Source organism: Prionailurus viverrinus, chromosome A3 (assembly GCF_022837055.1).
Source record: "Prionailurus viverrinus isolate Anna chromosome A3, UM_Priviv_1.0, whole genome shotgun sequence".
NCBI classification, from domain to species: Eukaryota; Metazoa; Chordata; class Mammalia; order Carnivora; family Felidae; genus Prionailurus; species Prionailurus viverrinus.
In genome coordinates this window covers 29502613-29512341 of record NC_062563.1, presented here as the reverse complement: position 1 = coordinate 29512341, position 9729 = coordinate 29502613, and positions in this window count along the sequence as shown.

The following is a 9729-nucleotide window of genomic DNA, read 5'->3' as shown; positions in this document are numbered from 1 at the left end:
CTGCGGCCCGGCCAGCAGGCCGCAAAGCAGTTTGGGAAGGCGCTTTCCCAGATAATATTCCAGCCCCAGGTCTCCATCATAGGAATCGTGGATGGCAGAGCTCGGCAGAGGCCGGGCGGGAGATCCCGTGCGGGCCGCGGCGACTATTCCCACGCGGAAACTTGTTGCCGAGCCCGCCTTCCGCAACGCGGGTGATTTAGGGCCCTGGACCCCTCCCTGCTCCCCACGCCTCCCGGGACCCCTTCGTCCCCGCCTCCCACTCGGGGACCACCCTGCTCCCGCGGATGGAAGCGGGGCCTGGGGCGCGATGGCGCAGACCCGGAGGAAACGGCTTTTCGTGGCCTGCTTCGAGCTTTTCGGTTGTATTTTGTTTATTACTTCAAAAAATGAGGGTGGCAGGCGATACAGTAGAAACGAATGACAGTCTCACCTGTTCCTTGGTCGGCTTCTGGTTCCCCTGCTGAAGCAGAACCAGTTCCTTTGGTAGGGCCACGTGTTGCTCGCCCCGTTGAACGCCCAGTTCCAGGTGAATGGGAGCTGCTTCCAGGCCCTCTAGGACGGGGTTCTGGGCAATCTGGTGACTTTTGAAATTCCCTTTGCTTTAGTAATGAATATTAGAGCTATAAACCCCAAACCTGGTTATCCTAAAGTAGTAAATATGCTGGCAAATTAAAAAAAAATCATTTTAAGGGGATTTGTATTCCATATATCCCCATAACTAAAGCGCATTTATAAATTGAACATATTTTCTTCTTAGGCAATTCACTTCTTGGTAAACAAAATCCAAGTACTGAGCTCACTCTTAAAAATACGAGGAACCTTAAAATCTCATAATCTCAATATTGCTTAAAATGTGATTAAATTCTTATCACATATATTCTTGTACAGTCATGAATCTGAATCAGTTACTCTTTCACATTAAAAAAAAATTTTTTTTTTTTTTAGAGAGCGTGCACAGGGGAGAGGGGCAGAGGGTGAGAGAGATAATCTTATGCAAGCTCCACACTCAGTGGAGAGCCCGAGGCAGGGCTTGATCCCACAACCCTGGACCGTTGGCGGTGGATGGTAACCTGAGCCAGAATCCAGAGTGAGATGCTCAGCCAAAGGAGCCACCCAGGTGCCCCACTCTTTCACATTTTAAGGAATTGCAAAATTAATCTGTTACCTACATCAGTATGTTAAATTCTCTTAAATTATAAATACCAAATTAAGTAGATGTTTCCAAAATGTAACAGAAAATATTAATGCTATGACTGATTTTTTTCATTATTTCTGTACTTAATCCTAAATATTCCCGTGGTTACAGGTGCTTACCTGCTAAAGTAGGGGTTTTCAAGGTAAAGTCAGAATGCATCAATGGATTGCAGAATTAATTTAGACATTCTTGGCCAGCATTAGAAAAATAGGATGTGGGGCACTGGGTGGCTCAGTTGGTTAAGCATCCAACTCTTGGTTTCAGCTCAGGTCAAGATCTCATGGTTCATAGAATGGAGCCCCACACTGGGCCCTGTGCTGATAGTGCAGAGCCTGCTTGGGATTCTCCCTCTCTCTCTTTTTCTCTGCCCCTCCCCTGCTTGTGCACACTCTCTCTCTTCTCAAAATAAATAAATAAAAAAAAATCGGAAGAAAGAGAATAGGACATAATAATAGGTCACACAGAGGATTGATCTGTAAGACGTTTGCTTCAGCTAAGCATACATAGAAATATGTATGTATGTATGTAAAATCCATATGCACACATGCAAATTTATAGTGTGGGTATATATACATAAACATACATTTCTGTGGATTAAATTCAAGAGGCCTGCGAGTCACTGAGCTGAAAGTTAACCATAGATTTGAGCTGTCTGGTTATAAAGGAACTGTGGTAGAGCCCTTGGCTAACTTACAGAAATGGCGGAAGAGAATAGCACTTCAACTGGTGAAATACACACAATTAGATGGGATGTGGTGTAACCACTAACACTATTCTTGTGGCTTCCTCACTTCCACCTCTTTGCTTTTTAAATTAAACAATTTTTTTAATTTTAATTTTTATTTAGTTTTGAGACGGAGAGAGACAGTGTGAACTGGGAAGGTGCAGAAAGAGAGGGAGACACAGAATCTGAAGCAGGCTCCGGGCTCTGTGCACAGAGCCTGATGCGGGGCTCCAGCTCACCAACTGCGGGATCGTGACCTGAGCCGAAGTCAGACACTTAACCGACTGAACCACCTAGGCGCCCTTGCTTCTTATTTATTTATTTTTGAGAGAGAAAGAGTGTGAGCAGGGGAAGGGTAGAGAGAGAGGGGGACAGAGGATCCGAAGTGGGCGCATCACGGACAGCAGTGAGCCTGGTGCAAGGCTCGAACTCACGAACCATGAGATCATGACCTGAGCTGAAGTTGGACACTCAAACAACTGAGCCACCCAGGGGCCGCTCACCTCCACCTCTTTAACTGAGTTGTCTCATTGATACGTCATGATCCTGACCTCGATGGGCATCTCTGCAGCATGTGATATTAGAGACCATATCTTCCTTCCCTTTGGGCTGGGTTCATCCCTACCTAGGTTCAGTTCTTGGCCACCAAAGTGGCAAAACTTCTGGCTTCCCCTTCTCTAAGCCATCTTCCTCGCCACTGCTAGAATGATCTTCCTAAGGCAGAGAATCCAATCACGTTCTGTTTGTAGGTGCTCATTGTAGCATGAAGTAAAGGAAAGATTAAGGGCTTGGTGTCTCAGGATCACCTTGTGGTAGCTCGTCTCTGAAGATGACCGCCAGTGATCCATCCCTCCTGGCATTAGGTCCTCGTGTACTCCTCCCACGAGGAACCAGGCTGGGCCTGTGATTCATTCATTTTAGCCAATAGAATGTGGTGGCAGTGATACTGTGCCAGGGCAAAGCCTCAGCCTTTTGTGTTCTTCGGAGCCTTGAGTTGCCTAATGAGAAATTCAGCTACTCTGCTTGCGAGACCTCGTAGAGAAGGAAAGGCCCTGAGACTTCACGGACAGGTCCAGCTTTCTGAGCAGTTCAACCGAGCCCAGCCTTCCAGCTGTCCCCGTCAAGAAGGTAGATAAAGCCATTGTGTGTGTTCCTGCCCCAGCCACCGTCTGACTGCCGCCACACAAGCAACCCCACACAAGGCCAGCAGAAGAACCACCTGTTGGAGCCCCATCTACCCGCAGAATTGTGAGAAATGACCTTGTGGCTCAAAGCCACTCAATTTGGGGATGATTTGCCAAGCAGCCATAACCATGAATCAGTCAGCAAACGTGGGTTCATTTGGCTCATTAATGTAAACCTTTCTTTTTGATTCTGCATTCCCTCCAAAGTACTGCTTTCACTGTAGTCTACGCGTCTTTGGTGTGCAACATTTTCATCGCAATTCAATTCCAAATGTATTCTGGTTTCTTTTATGGATGCTGTGAGGACCCACATGTTATTTGGATTGGTGATAAAGGTTGATGTCCTCCCTGCTTCCTGTCGCTGCTTTCTAAGTGTTATTTCCTCTGCTTTTTCTTTTCTTTTTTTTTTTTTAATTTTTTTTCCCAACGTTTTAATTTATTTTTGGGACAGAGAGAGACAGAGCATGAACGGGGGAGGGGCAGAGAGAGAGGGAGACACAGAATCGGAAACAGGCTCCAGGCTCCGAGCCATCAGCCCAGAGCCTGACGCGGGGCTCGAACTCCCGGACCGCGAGATCGTGACCTGGCTGAAGTCGGACGCTCAACCGACTGCGCCACCCAGGCGCCCCGTCTGCTTTTTCTTTGAAAAACTTCGGCTACCCATCGCTGCCCGGTGGCATCCAGTTATGCACTGTGAGGGCTGTTGCTTACTTTTTGGATAAGGAGGCAAGATGCTGTTGCAAAAATGGGGGGTGCCATAAGCTGGTGAACTTCCTAACCTCAGATTTACTACCCTGATTGTATCATTTCAGCTCAGTCTTGTAGATCCTGATGTGGTCCTGACCTCTGGCATCCTTATATGCATGAGGCCCAGGGGACTCCCCTTCCTTCCCTCCCTTCTTCCTTCCTTCTCCAGTGTAGAACCCAACATCGGGCTTGAACTCACGACCCAGAGATCAAGACCCAAGCTGAGATCAGGAGTCAGACGCTTCACCAACTGGGCCACCCGGGCGCCCTGTATTAGGCCCAGGTGATTTCTTTCAGCGTGCAGACACCTTACAGACAGGAAGATGGGCTGGTGGCAAGTGGTGGGGGGAGGGAGCAGAGAAGCGAGCCCAAAGCTACCTCCATTCATCTCAGAAGCCACACTAAACAACTGAATTCAGCCAGTCTTTTTTGGGCTAGTCTTTGAGGATATAGGTAGGTTTCAAGCTAGCAGGCACCTCGGACGCTGTACGATCCGACGTTTCGCAGAGGAGGAATGAGGATGTTCAGGGGTCAGGATGAGGAATCTGGGTATTCAAGAAACGACAGCATCAGTGAATTCTTCTATTCATCCAAAAAAAAAAAAAAAGATTTTAGGGCACCTGGGTGGCTCAGTTGGTTGAGCATCTGTCTCTTGATTTTGGCTCAGGTCATGATCCCAGGGTTGTGGAATCGGCCCCTGTTGAGCATGGAGCCTGCTTGGGATTCCCCCCTCCCCCCCCCCCCCCACTCAGTCACTCTCAAAAAAAAAAAACAACAAAAAAACGGGAAAAAAGGTTTTTTTGTCCCTATAGCATGCTAGGTATCTTTCTAGGTGCTGAGGAGACAGTAGTAAAGAAACCAAGTCACTGCTGTGGCAGAGTTTACATTCTAGAAGGAGATTAAAAAAATCAAGTAAATGTGTAGTGCAACAATACGGAAGGTTGTGTTGTTTTACCCAGGCCCTCAGGGAAGAGGCGGCATCCAGCAGAGATACAACAGTGACGGTGATGCTAACCTGTGACCTCTGACCTCGGAGACTTTATAATCCCAAGAGTGGAGCATCACCAAGGGCTTTAGTGCAATAGTGTGGGAGGCTGACCGGAAGACAACTTCTGGGGAAGTTCCTGGGGAAGACTTTACAGCTAGAAGAGGTTCTAGGTAGTTACGAGAAGCATGTGTGGGTCATTTAGAGATCTGGATGGGGTCTCGGCAGATTAAGCTTCTGACTTCGGCTCTCACGGCTCGTGGGTTAGAGCCCTGCATCGGGCTCTGTGCTGACAGCTCAGAGCCCGGAGCCTGCTTCGGATTCTGGGTCTCTCTCTCTCTGCGCCTTCCCCGCTCGCCCTCCGTGTCTCCCTCTCTCAAAAATAAATAAACATTGGGGCGCCTGGGTGGCGCAGTCGGTTAGGCGTCCGACTTCAGCCAGGTCACGATCTCGCGGTCCGGGAGTTCGAGCCCCACGTCGGGCTCTGGGCTGATGGCTCAGAGCCTGGAGCCTGTTTCCGATTCTGTGTCTCCCTCTCTCTCTGCCCCTCGCCCGTTCATGCTCTGTCTCTCTCTGTCCCAAAAATAAATAAAAACGTTGAAAAAAAATAAAAATAAATAAATAAATAAACATTAAAAAAAAGAAATGTTTGAAACAAAACAAAACAAAACGAGCTATAGGATGGAACAAGAGTGCTGGTTGCCCGGGCATGTTCCAGGTTCAAGCTTTTTTTTTTTTTTAAAGTTTATTTTTGAGAAAGAACCAGCAGGGGAGGGGCAGTGAGAGAGAGGGAGACCCAGAATCCAAAGCAGGCTCCAGGCTCCAACCACAGAGTCCCAACGCAGGGCTCAAACCCACAAACCGCAAGATCATGACCTGATCCAAAGTCGGACGCTTAACTGACCGAGCCACCCCGGCACCCCAGGTTCAAGCTTTAAAGCCATGTGGCACCTGGAGCCTTTTCTTTCTCCCTGTAGATAGAACTGTCCATTCACTGGGAAGAATCATACTCTATAGCATCTATTCTGCTTTTATTTAGCCCAGGCTGTGGCTCACTGTGTCATTTTGGTGTAAGTTAGCCCAGAGTTTTCACTCCTGTCGACACTACTGGAGACCTATGGAAATGGAAGATGCTTTTTAAGTTCCAGCGCGTAGGGAGAACTTCAGGAAAGGAAATTGCATGAAACAACCTCAAGATGGCGGCACTCTACACTCATTTCTAGAATGGAAAACGCTCACACTGAATTTGAAAGACTTCCAAGAATTCCTTGGCCCTTTTCTCAAATGTGGAAACAACCCCTGCAACAGTCTTTGGTAATGAGTTACACATATGAACAATATTTCCACAGGCACAGAAGAATGAAAAGCATCCAAGGAAGATCATTGAGTTCATAAATTTTTGATCTTAAATTTTCTTTTAATATCTGTTTATTTTTGAGACAGAGAATGAGTGGGGGAGGGGCAGAGAGAGGGAGACACGGAATGCGAAGCAGGCCCCAGGCTGTGAGCTGTCAGCACAGAGCCTGACACGGCGCTTGAACCCTTGAACCGTGAGATCATGACCTGAGCCAAAGTCGGACGCTTAACCGACTGAGCCACCCAGGCGCCCCTCCAGGATGTTTGATCTCGTCCACGCCTGTGATCATATCTGTTATTTCTGAGCCTGTAGCACCGTGCTTGACTTACATGTGTCTTACGCGTGTCAACTTGTAGGATCTTTCTAACGGACTTTGGAGCTCAGGTTCCTATGGCTCATTTTGCAGACATGGTCAGGTGACAGAGATGTCTGTAATGCTCTGTATACCTCATCTGCCCCAACCCATTATCTTGGGCCTTTCTTCACACTTTCTAAAACCAACACTGCATCGCAGAATAAATTACCTGGCACAGTGCTGCAGAGAGCTGTCTTTAACAGCAATCCTCAGCACTCAAAAACAAGCCTAACTTACAAAATTGGATGGCCCTCACACCCCTGGTGATTTTGCCTTTGAAGATTGTATTTTAGTTTTGTTCCCTAGGAACAAAAAGGGATAAAGTCCCTACTGACTCTATCCTTAGGTTTTAAAGGTATCTCTTAGAAACAGCACATGGGATTATAAAATATTCATCTGATAATCTCTGTCCTCTATCTGCAGGGCTTGGTCTGTTTGCGTTTGTTTTGATTGCTGATATATCCTATTTCTCTCATCTTACACGCTTTCTGTCCGTTACGTTGTTTGTTGTTGTTGCTTTGCCTTTCTGCCCCCCTCTTTCTCGGAGGTGCAATGAACCTGAGATCACTTTAAATTAAACTTTTCCATTTGAGGTTTTGGGAATGCCCAGTTGGTGTGGGAGCTGAGATCCTCTGTGTGAGGGTTGCCTTGTGGGTATAAATTCTCAAGGGAGACTTTTTCCTCCTCCACTTTCTGCCAAGGTCAAAAAAGGACAAACGTCCCTTTCTGCAGTGCAGGTTTTTTTTTTCTTATTATCCCTTATAGGAACTTGGGTGTCTCAGCTTTGGGTGGGCCTCTCCCGAGAATGTCTGGAGGGAGTTTACTGAATTGAGGGTCACCAGCAGAGTGGATGCTCTTGGTACATGGCCCAGCGCCCCTTACTGGCTGGTGCACCATACCCCGGTTTCTGTGAGTATGCAAGCCATGGCGAGATCAGGTGTCTTCCTTGATCTTCCCCAAAGATGTGTTCCTACTTATGTGAGTCTGTGTACAATGACGTTCTTTATGGTCATAGAGCGCGATTATCGGAAATGAAAGGATCTGACTGCAGAAATAACCCCTGACAGATAAAAACCGGTGTCCATTTCATTTGCCCCCAGTAAGAAATGCACAAACAAGGTATCATCAGTAAGACACCAGCCGTAGTTCTCTGGATAAATTGTTAAATAGACTTTCTATTTCAAATCATTCTTAGGTGAGCTGCACAAAGAAAGACAGAGAGGGAGACAGAGGGAGGGATGGAAGGAGGGAGTAAAAAGAAGAAAGGGTGATCTTCATGTCTGATGGCTCCTGGGTAGGCTGAATCGCAGATAGGACCGTTTTCTAATAACACGCCCCCACTGTAAAGCCACACTGTATCAACAACACCCTTCCTCTCTTACGTGCCTTCTTCCCCTGCCTCTCTCCCTAGCTCGGTGGAAGATTCCTGTTGCTTGAGGGTCCTGGGAACCACCTTAGCTAATTCTCTGATGGACAACTCTTGAAAAAGCTTTAGAGTTTGACCGAAGTCTTGCGACTGTTTGAGTTAGGAAAGCTCCTTTTAAAACATGTTCAAAAATTCTTCGGTAACTCCCTTCGAGAGATGGGGCCTAATCTCCTACCCTTGAGCGTGAGCTAGACCTAGCGACTGAGTTCTAACGGATGGAAAGTGATAGGATTGACGGTGTACCTTCTGAGACTAGGCTATAAAAGGCACGTGGCTTCCTCCTTGCTCTCTCTCTCTCTCTCTCTCTCTCTCTCTCTCTCGGATCACTTGCTCTGGGGGCGTGGATGGGGGTGGGGACCAGCTGCTGTGTTGTGAGGACACCCCAGCAGCTCCCTGGCGAGATCCACATGGGGAGCAATCGAAGTCTCCTGTTAATAGCCAGCAGGGAATGAAACCTCCCGTCAACAGCCATGTGTAGGAACCATCTTGAGAGCAAATCTTCCAGTCCCAGCCAAATCTTCCGGCGCCTGTAGCCCGGCCTGAGATCTTGAGCGATACCCAGAGGCAGAACTGCCCAGGAAGGCCACTCCCAAATGGTTGACCCACAGAAACTGTGAGATACTAAGTGTTGAAGTTGCTAAGTTTGGGGGGTAATCTGTTATGCAGAAACAGACAACAAATACACTCCCTCACATACAATTGTGCATCTTCAGGACAGGATAAAGTATTTGTGGGGCACCTGGGTGGCTCAGTCGTTTGAGCGTCCCACTTGGGCTCAAGGCATGATCTCCCGGTTTGTGAGTTCAAGCCCCGAGTCGGGCTCACTGCTGTGAGCAAAGAGTCTGCTTTGGATCCTCTGACTGCCTCTCTCTCTGCCCCTCCCCCGTTTGCACTCTCTCTCAAAAATAAATCTTAAAAAAAAAGAAAAGGATAGTGTGTTTGTGTTTATAGTGGGTGCTTAGGCATCTGGGTAGCCATTGGGAGCCGGACAGGGATCACTAGGAGGCTGATGACTCAGGCCCCTCTCGTTCCCCTCCCCAGGGGCTGGCATTATCTAGGCGGGTGACTCTGAAGGTCAGGTGTCTGACCTCCCAGTCCTGGGTGGTTGGGTTAGGCAACCTGGATTCCCATGTCGAGGGGTCAGGTAGGTAGTAAGCTCAGGACCCGATTGTGTCCTCCCAGAAGAAGGCACATGACACACAAGAGTTTGGGATTGAGGGTCGGACCTGAGTTCCACAAACATCTTCGTTAGCCTCGCCCGGAGATAGGGGAGAAAGAACTGATCTGTTTCTCCCCGTCATGTGGTCCCCATTCCCACTCCGTTCCAGGTCACATGTGAAACGCTGGTGCTGGGTTGGGAAGGGGAAGGAAGTGGGAGAAAACCTGGGACTTATTTTAATTTATAGCTTATGAAATCTCTATAAAATCTCCATCTCCCCACCAGGACTTTGCCTGACCTCCAAGGTGTGGGGGCTTCTCCTGAAAACCCCTGGGGCCGTGGTTGGGCCGTGGGTCGGGGAGAGGACTCCCCTTAGAGCACTCAGAGACCAGGCATGAGATGATTCTGAAGCCACATGGCTCAGGGGGGCTGGGAACAAGGGGCAGAGGAGGGGAGGAAACCACCTGCAGGATACCTGCGTTGTCAGTGTCCTGGGCTGTGACTCGCTCCCTGCCGAGCCTCTGTCCTTGCTGGCGAGGCCTTCTCCGTGGCTTGGGGCTCCCTGGCTTATGCCCCCGAGGAGACATTTTGCAGAGA